This window comes from Callorhinus ursinus, unplaced genomic scaffold, assembly GCF_003265705.2.
Source record: "Callorhinus ursinus isolate GAN/ISIS: 27379988/994484 unplaced genomic scaffold, GSC_fseal_2.0 scaffold19, whole genome shotgun sequence".
Taxonomy (NCBI): Eukaryota; Metazoa; Chordata; class Mammalia; order Carnivora; family Otariidae; genus Callorhinus; species Callorhinus ursinus.
The window spans coordinates 21,124,838-21,142,332 of NW_027397081.1; the positions used below are offsets into that span (position 1 = coordinate 21,124,838).

General features: G+C 51.5%; 1 protein-coding gene across 17 annotated transcripts in view; it reads left to right on the forward strand.

Moving 5' to 3' along the window:
• PKNOX2 (PBX/knotted 1 homeobox 2) overlaps positions 1-17,495 on the forward strand; it is a 303,585-nt gene that overhangs the window by 203,105 nt on the left and 82,985 nt on the right. For all 17 annotated transcript variants that reach the window (XM_073903918.1, XM_073903926.1, XM_073903920.1 and 14 more), the window contains one exon: positions 5,221-5,327. The gene's annotated coding sequence lies outside the window, so the exon portion shown is untranslated. The remainder of the gene's footprint in view (positions 1-5,220; positions 5,328-17,495) is intronic.

Below are 17,495 nucleotides of genomic sequence, written 5' to 3' on the forward strand. Positions count from 1 at the left end.
TGCCTAAGGGTCCTTCCATCACTGCCCTCATGCCAGAATAGGCCCTGGGGTGGGTTCCAGAGCAAGAACAGGCTCTTTCAAGGCTCTTAGGCCAAAGGAGACAATGACTCTGATGTTTTTTGCTCCTGGGATAGATACAGGATGGGCAGCTTTCCCAAAGTGGACAGGAGATGGGCCTTTGCTGTGGGCTTCTGGCCAGAGACTTCAGAGGCCCAGGGTTCACCACTGTCCTGTTCATCTGCAAAAAGTACAAGTTGGCAAAACAGGCAAAGGCATTCTCTGGGGAAGCCTGCCCGTCCTTGTCAGAGGGTGCCCTGGTTTAAAATCTGGACAGGCCGGGAAGGGCCCGACCAGAGCCAGAGAACCGGGAGTAGAGGCTGCTCCATTTCCTGGAGATCTTGCAGGGACAGAAGGGACTTCATCTTCAAGATGAAGCTCCTGCCTCCTTCTTTGTCCCTGAAACATCTGGGCCATCGGGTCACCCAGGGTCCATGTCTTCCCATCCATCTCTCTCTCTCTCTCTCTCTCTCTCTTTCTCTCTTTCTGTCTGCCTGCCTGCCTGTCAGGCTGCCTGTTAATTAAGCCCAAGTCCTCGGGACCGGGCCGGTCGTGTTGCAGGCCACACACTAGTCTCTAGAGGGGAGGGATTTCGTAGGGCAACAAGAGGGAGGGTGGTGTGTCTCTCTGGCCAAGATGGAAAAAGGGACGCTCCGGCCCCTCCCTCAGGCAAGGCAGGCGCGAGTGTGGAGGGACAGCGGGGCTCCCAGAGCTGCGCCTGGATAGGATGGCGGGGCGCAACCCTCAGGCTGTCTCCTCCCCACGCCCCCCAACCCCAGACGATCCCTCATTCTCCTCAGCGCTTTCTGTCATGTGCGCTGCCCTCCTTATGCTCAGAGGAGTCGCTGACAGCGACAGAACCGAGATTACAAGTGATATTTCTGCCTGGAACCTTTCTCCAGGCTGTTGGGAACTAGGTAGTTGTCAGTTCTAGGAAAGGAGAAATCTGTATTTTGTAGCCCTGAAGCAGTGCCCTGAGTGGGGGCATGCGGCTGTCACCTGAGACGGTTCCTCCTCCCTCAGATGTGTCCTTAGTAGTGCCTGCGCGGGGGCAGGGTCGGCTTCTCGTCTCTAATGTGGTTCCTGTCTGAGGGGCTGTGGACCCTCAGTGCCCCCTTAGGGGTGGCAGCTAGAGGCGGGGCTAGAGCTAGAGCAGAAAGACAGACAGACATGGAAAAGCCTGTGGCTGCACCAGAACATGGAGAAGGAGCTCCGGCCCCTCAGTCAGAAAGGACACAATTAGCAGCGCCTGGGGGGCTCAGTGGTTAAGCATCTGCCTTCGGCTCAGGTCATGATCCCAGGGTCCTGGGATCGAGCCCCGCATTGGGCTCCCTGCTCGGTGGGAAGCCTGCTTCTCCCTCTGCTTGCTGCTTCCCCTGCTTGTGTTCCCTCTCTCTCTCTCTGACAAATAAATAAAACCTTAAAAAAAAAAAAAAAAAGGACACAATTAGAGGCTGAAGGAGCCAGCAGGCAGGGCTTCCATGCTTCCACGCCCCGACCAAGACCTTCTCTCTCCCCCACCCCTACACTGTGGACTTGGGCAGAGGAGGGGGTAGCGAGGCCGACAGCCAGAAACAGCAGTAGCCACACGTTGGAGGGTACAATTATTTCCTTATTATCTAGATTGTGAGCACCTCGAAGCCAGGGAGAGCGTGTGTGTGTGTGTGTGTGTGTGTGTGTGTGTGTGTGTGTGTGTGTGATCTTTGTATGCCCAGACCTCAGTACATGGTAGGTTCATAATACATGGAGGCTAAATTAAAGCAATGTGCACCTGCCCAGAGGGGTGGAAGAGGGGAGGAAGGAAGAGTAAAAAGCTCCCCAAGAACAGAGCTTCCGTCTGCCAGCTCGGCCCCAGACACCTGGGAAATGAGGCAGGGGAGGCTGACAACCGCAGAGCTCCCAGGAACGGCCCACCCCACAACTCAGGGCATATCCACCCCTGCTTTCTTCTGGGAGCCCAGCATTTACTCAGCACTTACTACTGCAGGTACTCCCTTTGGATGGGTAAGAACTACAAGAACAAAGACAAGGGGGGAGGTTGGAATAGCAAAATGTCAATGTCTGGAGTCAGAAGACATGCCACTTGCTGGCTGGTGTTTGAGGCGAGCCCAGTACCTGACCTTCCTAAGCCTCCTTATCCACATCTGTAAAATGGGAACAACCACCTGGCAAAGAAAAAGGCATCTCTCATACATTGCAGATAGGATGTAAATTGGCGTGACCTTCCTATAAGTAATTCGTAAAAATTTTTTTAAAAGTGAACATATCTTTGGATTTGGCAGCTCCACATCTAGAAGCTTATTCTAAGACAATGATCAAGTCTGGAGCAAAATTCAGCTATAAGAATGGGCATTATTTATAATAGCAAAGACTGGAAATAATCTAGACAACAAATGATGGAAATTTGGCTGAATAATTATAGTACATCCATAAATGGAATGTCATTTAACCGCTAGGATTATAATGTATATTTTCCTTATATGCAAAGGTGTTTATATGTTACAGATATAAAAAGCTGACTACAGAACAGTCTATATAGTATGATACTGTTTTTAAGAAATAGGAGTTTTATTCTACATATTAACTGTGGTTATCTTCGTATTGTGGGATTACAACTAATTTAAGTTTTCTCCCTCTTACTTATCTATTTTGTACTAATCATATATTGTTTTGTAGTGATAATGAAAATTAAGTTGTATTAAAATAATGACCTTTATAGGTTGCTTTAAGAGTTAAAGAAGATATTACATGTGAAAGTCCTTTGTAAACTGAAAAATTACAGGCATAAGACAGGGTCTCTGCCCATGAGGAGCTTAGAGTTTGGAAAGAGATGAAAAATGCATACGATAACTATAGCATGAAACAGAATGTGGCAAGAGCTTCCAGGGAATGATAAACAGCATGTTATTGGAAACACAGAGGAGGTAAAATTACTTGTGGTTCCAGAGGAAAGAGTCAGAATGTTTGAGTTGAATACTGAAGAATTGCTAAGGTCCTATCAGGTAGAAATATAGAACTGGGGCCGCAGGAGAAGTGGGAAGCTGTGGGACAGGTTTGGAGAATGGGAAATGCTTGCGTTTGGGTGGAGGGCAGAGAGCCTGCAGGTAATGGAGAGAGAGTCCAGCAGGGCAGTCTGGAGCCAGACTGCAGACACCTTGAAGGCTGCACTCGGTAAAATGCCATCAGTGAACTCTTGTTGGTGTCTTCGATGAGTAGGGAGTCACTGAAAGTTCTGGGGAAGGAGCTGACACCGCGGCAAACCCCTCAGGAGTAGTGGGGTCCTGCCTCATATGGGGCCCGGGATGGATGCAGAGTGAGGGCATCTGCCGGGGAAGCTCAGTGCGGAGGCAGCTGACAAGCTGGAGGGGCAAACTGTGGGGATGACGAGGGGCCTGGCAGCCATGGCCAGGGACAGGGCCCATCCTTGGTTGTGTCACTGGGCATGGAAAGGAGGGAAGACCATCTTCTGCCCTGATGGGAAAGGGATGGGAAGTGGTGGCAGAGTGAAATGAGGTGGGGCTCAGGGAAGGAAGAATAGGACCTGTCTCCTGGGTTTGCTGCCTGGGGGGTGGGGGGCCAGAGAACTGGGAGCCATTCACAGAATTCACCCCCGGCCCCAGGGAGGAGAAACAGGCTTGGGGTGTGGGGAGTGAGACAAGAGTAATCTGGTGCTCAGGACACATCCTCCCGTAGTTGGTCCTGATCCCTTGGGCCTCTCTGTGTGGCTGTCCCAGGGCTGGCACTGGCCAGGGGGGCCTGACCCTCCTGCTGCTTTGAATGTGTCTCTATTCCTCAGCTCCTCTCCGGAGGAGTCTGGGTTGTGGGCAGAGGGTTTGTGTCAACCCAGTAAGCTTTTTTTAATGGAAATTCATTAACCAACCTCCCTATCTTGGAAGCTTCTCTCAGCTCATCCCGTCTTCCTGGCATGCCCCAGCTTACTCTTTCCTGCAGGCGAGAATTCGTACCCCCTCAGGATCCGGATGCTTAGTCTCTGCCACCCTCACCCCCAGTGGTGCCTGTGTTGGTGTGCGCATGCACGCACACACACACACACACACACACACACACACACACTGGAAGGAAGGCAGGAAAGTCTTGTTCAGGCAAATGTCTAAATTTCCATTTCCCCACTGCAGCTCCCAGCCCAGGCCACTGTTTAGCTCCTCCTGTTGTCATGTCACTAGTTAATTACATTCTTTACTGAGGTGCAAATGTGTTTTTACAAGGAGACTAAGATGGTGTTAACTAGGAAGGAACTGTGAATGTTAAAGATGCATTTACCTCGGCTTGTAAGGCTGGGACTCTTGGCTGGAAGTGCTCCCCGAAGCTGCCCTGAAAATGCAGCCCAGGCATCAAGCCGCCCTCCTCCCCCTCCCTCCTGTGATCCTGCCATCCTAGCCCCAAATGCGGCCTCCTTGGGGTCAAATTGGCAACTTGATCCATAAGGAGAAAAGTAATGTGAGTGTCTGGGAAGTGTCAGGCCAGGCCTTAGAACAGTGCAGACCACCGACCTCCGTTTCTGAATGTCTTGGTTTATTTCAAATATTGAGAACCAAAAGAATTCCCTTCGATCTAAAAATAAATCAGTAAGTAGTCCAGCCAAAGCCGACTTTAGGCCAAGGCTGTCCTTCACTACCAGTCTCTGCTTGGGGTCCAGTGCCCTCCTGACTCTTCCTCCCTGCTGCCCACAGACCCCCTTTCCCCCACCCATTAACGTCTCCCCAGACCCCCAGCCAAAGCCTGCCCTTGGAAAAGGATCTGAGACTCAGCCGCACAGCTGAACAGATGTGACTGCTATCCTTCCTTTGAGTTTCCTACAGTTTAAAACAAGAAGCCCTGCCCTACCCAGGGCCCAGAATCCCTCAGAGACCCGTCCACACTTTGGGGGAGAGAGGGCCATGTATACAACTGATATCAGGAAACCAGACAGGTGACCACAGGGCACTTGCAACTGTGTGACGAGGATTTGGGCTCTCGAATGGCTCAGTGGGCCTGAGCAGCCACACCGAGGAGAGAGATTGACATCGTAAATATGGCGGGGGGGGGGGGGGTCCCTAGAGCAGATGGCATATATCCCTCAGAGCCAGAGCAGGTGCCCCCTTGTTCTCTGATCACCGGGGCCTCTAGTCCCTTCTGAGAGCTGCTCTGCCCTTTTTTCTACAGGTGCTTTGGCGCTAGCTGACAGGAAGAATTTCTGGCCCAGCTGGGAGTGAGAAGAGGGAGTGAGTCTCCTGAGGGCCATCCTCGAGTCCGCCAGGATCACCCGAACAGTAAGAGATGCTTCTCCATCCTTAAACACAGAGTGAAACCCTCCAGGCAGATGATCTTTTCTTCTGAAAACCTCGAGAAGCAGCCATCACATTAGCTGGCACTTAGCGTATACAAGCTGGAAACCCCCAATACTGTATTATTTTTCTCATGTCCTTCCTCCTCAGCTCCTTGAGGACAGGGCCAGAGCTGTGTCTCACCCCTGTGCCCCTCTTTTCTTCTCCGTAGTCTGGGAACAATAAAGTGTTGTTGATGCCGATGCCAATGGATGGGCTGTTGCTTACATCCACGATGATGATAACCTTTGTATAACCTTCCGGAACAAGCATTATCACCTAAGACTCACCTGGGGGGTCTTTGTTAAGAGGCAGTACCTGGGCCTCACACCAAAGAGTCTGAGTTTCTAAGCCGAGGTTAAGACCGGGAATCTGCACCCCGAGTGTTTTTGATGAACACAGAAGAAACTGCATCCCAGGTGTTTCTGATGAACTCTGAGAAATAGTTTGTTAGAATGTGTAAGGCATTTTGAATGGAGAATCTGCTTTAATCCTCTTATCAGATAGGGATTTTTAAATCCCCTTAAGTAACTTCATGATCTCAAAGACATTAAGTATCAGTATAGGCAGGGATTTAGAAATCCAGTTATCCAAAACAACCCTTCTTTCTTTCCACTATGCCGTGATAAGGGCCGGATCTGTTATGGTGAGATTGGGCCCCAACCCCAAAGGACGCTGCCCAGGACTTTTGTTAAGTTTCCCTGCTGTCTCAGGCCTGCCGTGACCTTGCAGGTCATCAGCCTTCATTTTGGGGGCAGTCATCATTGCCCAATTCCTCACAAAAGCTGGTTTCCCTGGAGAGAGGGAGAGGGGACAGTGAACCAGAAAGGCGAACGTTCCTGGGGCCAGCTCCCCAAGTTAGCAAGGCCGCAGGTGTTCCAGAGGAGCATACCAGCAGAACTGGCCCCCAGTACTTGTCCTGGTTCCTATGCCTTCTGGCCATTTGGGGAGCTCTGTGTTTTAGGTGTATGAAGGGGTGGGGAGCATGCTGAAGCATGCTGTGGCTCCTAGAGGTAAAAGCCAGAGGAAAAGAGAAAAAGGCACACGTAGGGAGCTCAAGGCTTCACCCTAAGTGTGGGTTCGGCGATGCCCATTTCAGGGACAGGCTGACAATCTCTTCAACACCCTTCGGAGCCTGTGTGCACAGCAATGTGAAAGGGAGATCTCTGCAGACCATAGTTGTGGTGAGGGTTTAAAGAAGATGGGGAGATGGTTAAAAAAAAAAAGGAGAGAGAGAGAGAGAGAGAGAGAGAAAGGGACAGGGTTAGAGACTCCCGGTGAACCAGGGCGGACAGGTGTTGTCGCCAAGTCCAGTGGCTTTCTCAGGGCCTGGCAATCGCACTGAGCTGCTTCTTGCTGAACTACTCGGTAGAGTCCTATTTCTCTCCACGCCAAGGCTGCAGATGCTCGAGTCCAAACAGGCCAGACCATGCCTATTTATTCTAGACATGCTAGAATAAAGGGAAGGATGGAAACGGGTTGAGGGACTGCTAACGCCTGCCGAGGCTGTGTCTTTCCATAGGAGGGAAAGTTTCCATGGATGACATAGAGGCGACCTCACATGGCCCCCTGACCTCCCCCTCCCCCTCCCTCCACCCCACCCCCCCACGGCCCAGCGGACTCTCTTGCTGAGTGCCAGTCTGGTCCATTCCAGGCACTAAACACAGCTGACCCCGTTGCTGGGATCGGTGCAGTCGGCAAGGACAATTTTTGCAGCTAACGCTGGAAGTGTGGCAATCAGAGGAACCACCAGCTGTCTCGCTTAAATTCTTAGCTCTCTCGCTCTCTTTTTTTAAAATCGTTTTGCTTACATAATCCACCCCCTTTTTATTTTCTAATTCTCTCCTTGCAAAGCTGGCACCAGAGGGGAAGGGCTGGGGCGGAGGGGGTAGCAATTACACATCAGTTTGGGGAGCATTTACATTTTGCAATTACAATTTTAAAAATAAGCCTCGTTAATGATCTCCACGTGTCAACGACAAACCCTAACTGACATACTCTCCTGGGCTTGCCTGCCTCCCCCTGCAGTCAGAGGCTCGGTGGAGGCAGAGGTACCTAGGGAGACACAGGGGGAGGCTGGGGGGGCAGCATCGGAGGGGCCCGCAAGAGCCATCAGCGTGCCCTTGAGGTTGGTGGTGGACAGGTGTGCGGCTGAGCGCCTCGAAACCTAGAATTCGGGACTCCAGCTTCCCTCCTCTTCCCTGCACTCGTACCCTCCGAGGTGGGAATTTTCAGAGCCCTGTTGGGGAAGCGTAAATCCTAGTCTGCCGGAGTCAGCCGGAGTGCCTGGATCCTCGTGGACTGGGTAGAGGGACTGATCACACCGGCGGGGCTCAGGAAGGGAGCAGGATTAGTTGTATCGCAGTTTGGGAAGGATGTTTCTCCTCTTATAATTGGCTAACCTATATTTCATGAAGCCCTCTGATCTCTTGGGCCAGCACTTTGGAACCAGACACACTCAGATTCAAATTCTAGCTCTGCTATTCATTGGCTATAAGATTTGGGGCAAGTTAAGTAACTTAAGTTTTCTGACTAGCATCGTCTTTATGCAATTGGGATAATGGTATTTACCTTAGAAGGCTTCTTTGAGAATTAAATGAGATAATGTACGAGAAAGCACCTCATCCAGCAGCTGGCCCTTGATAAATGCCCTGTGAATGTCAGCTCCTCACCACGCCCCTCCCCAGGACCCCCAACACGCTTCCTCCTGCCCGCATTAGAGCTGTCTTTCCAGCTACGGGGGACACTAAGGAAGGGCGATCTGGTCTGATTCTGCCAGGTCTCCCCTCCAAGTCAAGCCATCTGCACCCTGAGCAGCTCCTGAAGGGGACCTCCCACCCCCTCCCACACACCCCTGCCATCTCCCTATAGAATTCTCGGCAGAACCTTGGCCTCAGGCTTCCGTTCCAGCTTTCCACCGGTCGTGGGCTGGCTGGCTCCCGACTCTGACTTTCAACAGCCCACTTCTCTTTTCTGGACACAACTTCAATGGAGTGACCTTTTCTCAGGCCCCACCTATGTCCTTTATCTGTAAAGTGAAGGAGGTGGGCCAGGCGCTCTCCGAGGTGCCTTTCAGGCTTGACATCTGTAAGGCTCAGATGCTCCTTCCCTAGAAGCTTCCTCTCAGCCCCTTATCTGCGTGGAAGGCTTTCATCTCAAGCAGCTTCATCCAGGCCAGTCTTGGGACTGACCATGTATTGTCAAAAACTGACATTTGTTACTTGAAACATACATAAAATAGCTCTTCCCTGTGGCAAAACCAGAGAGGCATCTTATAAAAATCTGAGACAAGGAAGACTTCCGAAAGCAGGCCCCTTGGCATAGGGCGGAGAACACAGAAAGGGACTATATCCTCCCGGTTCCGGTGCTTAGGCGAACCACAGTTAAATATTATGTTTTAGTTATTGTTCTAAAAACTTGCTTTTTTAACCTAGCCTATGTAATGGGCAGCTTTCCAGGTCAAAATAGATTGACTCCATTGTTTTTAACCGATGCATAGTATTCTCTTCTGTGGACATTTCATTATTGATTTTAGGTATTTTTAAAATTAGAAGTAAAGTATGTACGTGAGGGAAAAACAGTGTAAGATATAAAATAGAATGAAAAGGGTCCCTTCTTTCCCCTACCTCTACCCACAAGGTCCAAATGACCCAAAGTCAACGACAATGAACAATCTCTGATTTTAGTTATTTGGTGGCTGGTGTTTACTATGTTATATAATATACTTAAATCCCTCTTTCTTAACTTCTGTATTTATCTATTCACTCCTTGCTACGAGAGCCGGGAAAATTAGCACACATTCTCCCCTTCCAATTTGGATTAGTTTGATAATTTTTATTAAACCATATTTGACACTATGTTTATTATATAGTATTCTATAGAATTTAGTGTGTTTATATATTACATGGCATATACTGTGTAGCACATAGTATTATATATAATGAACTCTACGTGATATATATTTAGTATAATAGTAGCTTTACAGATTTAGAAGATCTACAGTCTATCACTGTAGTTCCCTTTGCGTTCCAACTATAGGTTGATCGTAAGATAGAAATATTATCCAACCACAGAACTAAATAGTGTGATTTGACCAAGGGAAAGGAAACGGAACTGTCTGTCATTACAGCTTGGCCGCTGCAGGAGAATCTTCTGAGAGCCCCCACATGTACTGCTTGCCCCTCTTCCCTGCCCCGCAGTTCGCTCCCTCCCCGCTGGCTCCCGCTGGGCCGCCGCCATGTCTTGCATGGACGCTGTCCCCTTCCTCTGATTCCTCTGTTTTACTGGAATACCACCTCTAATTATTTCTGATACGGATGAGTGGGAAATAAATTCTCAGTTCTTACGTGTCCAAGACAGACTTTACTTTGCCTTGAAACTTGGTTGATCTTCTGATGGAGCTCAGAATCCCATGTTCAAAGCTGTTTCTCTTAGGTTTCGAAGACATTATTCTACCGTCTTCCTATTTCCGATCTTGCAATGAGAATTTATGAAAACTTTCAGTTTGCTTTGCTTTTGCAAGTTTGAAACATCACCACTGTGTGCTGAGGCTTGAGATTTTGTTTGCTCCTTTCTTTTTTTCATTACCCGTGCTCAAGTCCTGGGACCATTTTCGATCTGAAGTCACCTGTCTTGCTTCAGCGCAGGGAAATTGTCATTTCATTATTTCTCAGTTCTTACGTGTCCAAGACAGACTTTACTTTGCCTTGAAACTTGGTTGATCTTCTGATGGAGCTCAGAATCCCATGTTCAAAGCTGTTTATCCCGCTCACTTGGCTCTGTTTCCTCCTGGAAGCTCCACTGCCCAGCACAGAGCCTGGTGAATAGTAGGTGCTCTGTTAATGCTTGCCAAATTTGTTGCTTGGGACCTTGATTCTACATAGGTCCCTATTTTCAACTCGCCGCGTGGACTTGGACAAGTTTTCTCGTTTGAACAGAGAGGTCAGGCCTCATGACTGCTCGGGATACTTCCACTCTGCCTGTCCTCTGGCAAACTGCCCTGGAGCCTTGAGTCCCTGCTGCTCCTGGGATTGGGGAAGAAGCTGAGGAGTGAGAAGTGAGGGGAAGGCGGAGGTTGGGCAGTTGGGCAGTCAGTGGCCAGCCTCCCATGACAGACATTTCCCTGAACCTTTTATCTGTTCAGCAGCCCCTGCCTGTCCCCCTTGGAGACCTCTCTCCTTGACCTTCCCCATCATTCTTAAATGGGCCTCCTTTCCTCTTCATCTGTGCTCCCTCTACCTTCTCAGCTCACCTCCACACAAAGCTCCCACTAGTGAAATAATCCCTGACCATGGCAAGTGTCTCATTAAGTGAGATCTTTTTTTTTTTCACTTTTATGACATTCCAGGACAAAGAGACAGCAGACTTCCCTCCACAATCCTGCACAGCAGATGCTCTGACCAGAGACAGCCAGGCCCTAAGAAGAGAAGAAAGATTAGAGGGCCCCGCCGATAGATAGCTTGGATCTGCCCCAGCCTTAGGCTACCTTGTGCCCTGGGGGAGGCATCTTGGATGAGAAGTCCCACTTGCTTCTCTTCCCCACTCCAGAGACTGGCTCTGGGAGTAGACACCTCACACGCAGCTTCCCTGACTGCCCAGACCAACCTGCTCTGGACAGAACCTCTAGATCCGGGAGCCAAGATGCTTTCCTCCTTTTCCCTGAGAGGGCCAGACGCTGGAAGATCCAGATTCACAAGGGCTCAGATCCCAGAAGATTACTCTGTAAGTCAGAGCATCCTAATTGGTCCCTAAGAGCCAGAGTCCACTGTCTTCTCTCTTCTTCCATCCCCTGGTCCTTGCCCCACCATGGGAAGCGGCGTCCCCTCTTACTGGAGAGAGAAGAGGGGAAAGTAGAGGCACAATTTTGAATTTCAAGGCCACAAAGATTCTGTACCAAAGGCAGGAATGAGAGCTCAATGATAGGACACGAGTTGGCATTGCAAAAAAAGCAAAATTAAGGTTTGAGGTGAGTTCTAATTTTCAGACAAGCTGCTAGTATTCAAAGATTCTGCTGCTAATATGAAACGCTTCTCCTTGGTGCCTGAGTAGAGCAGGGGAAAGGGCCAGAAGATGACTAAAGGTTTCCCTATTAGAAGCCAGAGAACTGCAGACCCCTTTCCAAGGCTGGAGTTTGAAGGGGCTGGGGCTTGGCGGGGGACAGGCAGGAGCCAGTGGGAAGGAGAACACAGCCCTGGTCCTCTGCACTTTGTTTGGCAGCTGCCTGCTTGGGAGGCTGTGGGTAGCAACCCTGCAGCTGGCCTGCAGAGATGTCCTCACTGGTCACCCGTTTGGACCGCTGCCCAGGATCCATCGGGCTGGGAGAGGAAGAAGACGACGGGAAGGAGGGTGAGCAGGAAGGGACTTCTGCAGGGGGATAAAGCTAGAACTCAGGGAGACATGACAAGAGATGGGATGCCCCCTATGGATGGGCTGCCCCAACTTGAAAAAGCCAATGCTGCTCAACTGGACGGGCTTTCCAAAGCTAGAGCCAGGTGCCTCTGAGCCTGTGAGTCATGGGCATACTTCCCTCCAGAACAGGCACTTCTTTGCAGCTGTGGGTGGTCCCTGGAAAACCAGGGGCGGGTGGGGAAAGAAGTCCAAGCGGAGACAGCCACAGAGAGCAGACGGACGACGGACTGCACGCTCCCTTCCAGCCCACCCCGCCCTGGGGGGCCCCACCTGGGCTGCAGCAGGGTCCCGCGGTCCTGGCTGACAGGAAGGAGACGCTGACGGAATCCCAGTCGCCGTGAGTCAGAGCCTTGGCCCCAGCACCACGGAGTGTGGGGTCAGGGCCCTGGCTGGCCCCGCTTTCGCACAGCATGCATCCCCAGACTCCGACTCCCAGACAGCTAAAGCACACGATCCAATTCCCAATTACACATCACCCCTTCGATGCAGCCGTCCCCCACGAATTCCTGTCACTTCATACGCGTCCTTTAATTTTATTCCTTCCCTTCGTAATTGAACCCACAGTCCAGTGAGTCGACGATGGAGACTCAGGATGAGTCTCTTTCAGCACGATTCATGTTTTCCATCTTTGTCTCAGTGGCATGATGGTCATGAGACCCCTACTTCTTCTCGCTGCCGTCAGCACTTCCGATGTTAACCTCTTCCGCTTACTCTTGTGAAATAACAAAAGCAAACCGCGATGGAGTATTGAAGTAACCGGGCCCACACTGCTGTCCGAGGCTGGCGGGGCTCGCGGAAGCGGGCTGCTAAGTGGTGCCTCCATCCAAAGGTGTGAAGTCCGCGTGCGTTAACAGGGCTACAGATGCCCAGATTCGGCATTCGGAAGACCTTTAGGTGGACTGCTATCATAGAAATCCAGGGCGTGGGAAAGTTAAATGACAGCCTGATTGGATGGCGCGACTCCGTCGGTAGCTTGTTTCCACAATCACCCTTGCCTCTTCTGTACTTCTCCCAACTTCTGGGGGGCTCACTCCTCCTGCGGCATTCCCCACCTCCACCCTGAGACGTCTCGGTTAAACGTTCAGACTCTGAAAGCAGACCATGGGTCACATTGCAGGACTTCCTCAGCCACTCTAAGCCTCAGTTTTCACATCCAAGAGCGGGCACAGCCCTCCTGCCTATCCCAGGTGGTGGCTGGGAAAAATACACAGGGTCATCTGCATCAGGAACTTAGCATAATGCCCCAGGGCGTGGGGAAGGCTCAATAAATAGCAGCTGTTATTCAGTCCACTTACCAACTCACCCCGATCAAAATTTGCTCCAAGGAAACAAACTCGCCCTCCCTGAGGTGTAAATGACTGCTCGAATTTGAAGAGCTGTATTTTCCAGATTTGTTTGGTCCTTTCACATTTTAACAGTAAGCCAGTGAAATTAAATTGTAACTGTGTACATATTCAAGCTCCAAAAGGAGATAGAGCTTGTGACGTCATATGGCACAGGATTTCTGCCCCCTAGAAAGGAAACGCAAGGAAGGGCTGTGATCTTGTCTACCAGGGAGCACAGGGTTCAATGGGCAAGGTGGGACATGTGGATGGGAAGCAGATTTCCCATAATATACAGAAACACACGTACTGATCGTTCACGCTTCCATGCTCTACTTCTGCTTCACGGAAGAGTAGAGTTTTGAGCAAAATTTCGATGAAGGAAAGGACACGAGAGTGTAATACAGAGACCTTGATGGCAGATGAGAAGCCCAGCAAAAAGCATGGAGGAAAACTTTCATAAGGTGATAGAGGGCGTGTCTGCTCAGCTGGGGCTTGAGTCCAGTTGGTAATGCCCAGGAATGGGCTCACTGCCCAGCATCACTTTTTCTTTTGCACATGGTGGCCATCATCCTCCCTTCCCTGGGGCTCCCTTTCCTGACAGATGAGGAACACAGAGCCAGTGTCCCTGCTCTCACTGCAAATAGCCGTGAGGACCAAGGTTGAGGGAGGCTCCTGGGCAGCCTTTCCTCCCCGAGCTGACCTTGTTGCTGTGGACTCTGCCTAGTGTCCCTCCCTTTTCTTGCAAGCTCACCTAGGCCACCCCAAAGGCCTCGGGAGAAAGGACATCCATTAGCTGGGTAAGGAAGTATCAGGGACGAGTGGCTTTTCCATGATAAACTGAGCCCAGAGAGCCACTTGCTTCAACAGCCCTGACTCTTGACCATTGTTTTCTGGAGGCAATTTTTTAGAAAACGGAACCAGCGAGAGGTCATGGTATAGTCCTAAGAGAGAAAAGGGGCCTGGCTGACCCTCTTCAGAGCCCCTGGTTCCAGCAGAATCTGAGAACATCACAAGGGACAGTGGGGATAGGAATCGGGGTCCCTTATCTCTGTGGATGCCACCCCCCCCCAGTCCTGTGGCTCCAGCCCCCTCTCTGCCCTCCCCCGCTTTCCTTCCTCTCTCCAGCTCCCTGGGAGTACTGTCCTCCCTGTGGGCCCACCTCAGAGAAGAGAAACGTTTCTAAAAGGGAGGGAGGCAGATAGGGCAGCAGGGAGGTGGCTGCTTGGCTCCTTCCAGAACAGAAGCGCTCCTTCCATCTGGGCTCCCCAGCATCTGAGCTGTTCCTCTGTCTCTGTTGAGTTGTGAGCCTCAGGGGCCCAGCCCGTGTTGTTTTCTCAGCTCTGTTCCGAGCAGCGGCTGCCGTCAGCTCTTGACAAATAATAATAAACCTGGGAATCAGGTTTGTCGAGGGGGATTTCAGTCCCTGGGTTCATTTTTAGATTTGTTTCTCTGCGTGCGTGCTCGCGCGCGCGCGCGCCTGTGTGTGTGTGTGTGTGTGTGTGTGTGTGTGTGTGTGTGTGTGTGTGCAGACAAGAGAGTACGTGATGGCGTCTTAGGGGAGCAGGCTGGGGCTCCCAGGTGCCCTGGCAATCCACTCTAGCCATGGAAGAACTGGAGGCCGCTCTCCTCTGCCCCTGATCGTTGGGACTGCCTGCAGGTTTAAAATAAAAGAGAAAGAACTGAATGAAAGGCCTCTAGCTTTCTCCTTTCCCTCTTCCTCCCCAACCTCTCCCACTCTTGCAATTTGGGTAGAGCCGAAGGGGGCTGGCAATGAAACAGACGGGATAGAATCCCAGCTCTAGGTCCAAGAGTTGCCTGAGCCATGGGTGGGAACTTGGCAATAGGCCCAGGGAGAGGCTCCTTGACAGAACCTCCACACGGACCCCACCCCAGGGCAGCAGCATGGCCTCCCGGCCTCCACTCCTGAGATGCAGCACCAAGTGGAGGGCTTTCCTGGAAAGTGGAAAATGTTCGGAGTTGAGCATCAGTGGCAGAAGCTGGACCCAACCGTGGGTGAGCGTGAAATTTAGGGCCCATCGTGGGGCCCCTCTGGGGCAGAGCAGCACCCACTTTGAGCGGTTAGGGGGTGGCCGTCGGAGGTCATTGCTGCCATCCCCCGGCCTCCAGGCAGGCAAAGGTGCAAAGCACTTACCGGTGAGACACATGGGCAAGGACTGTACTTATGCTGACAACTGGCATGCTTCCCCCCTTTCTGTTTTTTTGTTTTATTTTGTTTAAAGGAACCAAAGGGGGAAAAATTGCCAAGTTGTGAAGTGCTTTAAGAGGAGATGAGAATCTTCATCAAAATGCTAAAAGCTGGAGGGGGAGAGTAATGTGAAAACTCTTGCCTGCTATTTATGGGATTGATTCTCAGATCAAGAAGAAGCAAGCAGTCGGATGAAAGGAATTATTGTTAAAGCTCCTCGGTAGGAAGATCTAATGGACAATTGCTGCTATCAGGGGGAATTAAATTGCTGTTTCACTTTGTAAAATATATCAGCAGCTTTTTGAAGCCGGGAAAGGTGTGACAGCTCAGGCAGGGAGGAGAGCGAGGGCTGTCACTTCCTGGCCCTGGTGTAGGGAAGCAGGGGACCGGAAGGAAAGAGGGCTGGGGCAGGGCACAAGTCGCTCTCCTAACTCTGACCCTGGTCCAAGTGTTTGAAGCCAAATTAGCTAAGCCGGGGGAGTCAGGGGGCAAGGCGGCAGCCCGATGGGCCCAAAGTCTGGGCCCTGATGGTCTCGGAACCCCCATGAATCAGAGAGGCATGGCAGGAAGCAAGAGGGCAAGGTGGGGGCTCCTCTCTGGGAAAGCAGGTCAGGGGGTGACGTGGGTCCGTGACCGCCAGCAGTCCCACTCACAGCCCGCGCGGAGTCGAATCCTCTGCCTTTTGTAACCACTGAGCATCCCCTCACTAAACTGTGCGCACAGAGGGATCCAGCGTGGATAATAACCACCCCTGCTCCCAGAACGGGGTCTCTCGTCTGGGGTCGGTGAGTGCATAAATGATCTGTTGACCCAGCCACACACGTGGGAGACATACTGTTATTCCAGATAAAGACCAAACCACAAAATGGCTTTGGGGGTGGGGAAAGGAGGGGAGTGGAGGCCCTTGGGAGGAGGACCACGACCATTTGGAGGAGACTGTGCTCCTGGTAGGGGAACAGGAGGGTCTCTGGCTTCTCTGATTTCACAGAAGGCTCTTACCCCTTCCAAAGACAATTTGCCCCACTTGGCAGTTAAGGGCTGAAGGAGGAGAGAAAGGTGGGGAGCGAGAGACATTTTCCCATCTCTCAGGGAGTCAGAAGTCAGCAGTCCTAGTTACAGCTCGTCCTGGCTTCTGCTGTCTCCACTCTGTTCCCTGGAGACCAACACCATAATAATAGGGCATGACCTGGCACCACCACCCAAGCGGGCTCCTCAGGAAGGTAGCAAATGACAATTCGCTCAGAGAGCTGGCGGCCAAGGGGTCTGAGTTGCCTCAGTTGCTGTCTTGCTGAAGTCAGTAGAGAAACATTTCCTATTGAGAGGTCCAAGCAGGAACCAGAGGGGCACCAGGGAAGTGGTCCTTTTGGCTGGGGCATTCTGCAATGACTTGGGGCTCTGTGCCAGGTGCAATGTCCCTGCGGACCTGGGTCATGGTGGAGCGGTGGCTCATTCTGGAGCTTTAGCCAGCCAGCCAGCCTTCAGGACAGCAGGGGTCTGGTCCGGAGCGCAAAGCCTGCTAGGGTCGCCTTCCCCCTGTGCTCCGTCAGTAACATAGAGTCACCTGCCTGGCTCCCACACCCCACTCTGAGCCTGCCCTTTTCAGACTAGAGGACTTCCATTCACCCCCAGCACCCAAGGTCAGAAAGATGGGGGCAAAGCAACATCTGCGAGGCCACGGCATTCCTGTCACCTGAATCCTCGGGCCCCTGAGCTACCACCCGATTCCTAAGCACCTGGTCCAGCGTTTGGTGGGCTCCTGGGGGGCTGGCCCCTTCCCCTTCTCTCCTCAAGGACCCTTCACTTTTCCCTCACTTGCAAACATGTCAACCAGACCTCCTCACATTTTACAACTTCCCAGCCCAGAGCTACAGCCTCCCTCTTACCTCCATGCTCTCCGCCATCCCTGCCATGGTCCCACCCTGTCACCACCCAGCACTGACTGCGTACACTACGCACAGTGACCACAGTGTTTCCTCTAAAGCTCGAGATTTCTAGCCCTTCCTGGGTTTTGCGAAGAAATCTGGGGGGTGTGTGTGTGTGTGTGTGTGTGTGCGCGAGCGTGCACACACGCACCCCTGCGTTTCTTTAGATAAATCCACAGAGTCACATGAAATCAGTGACAGGTTGACACCGTTATTTCAAGATTCATCGCTCCGAGTTGCCAGCACAGGAAAC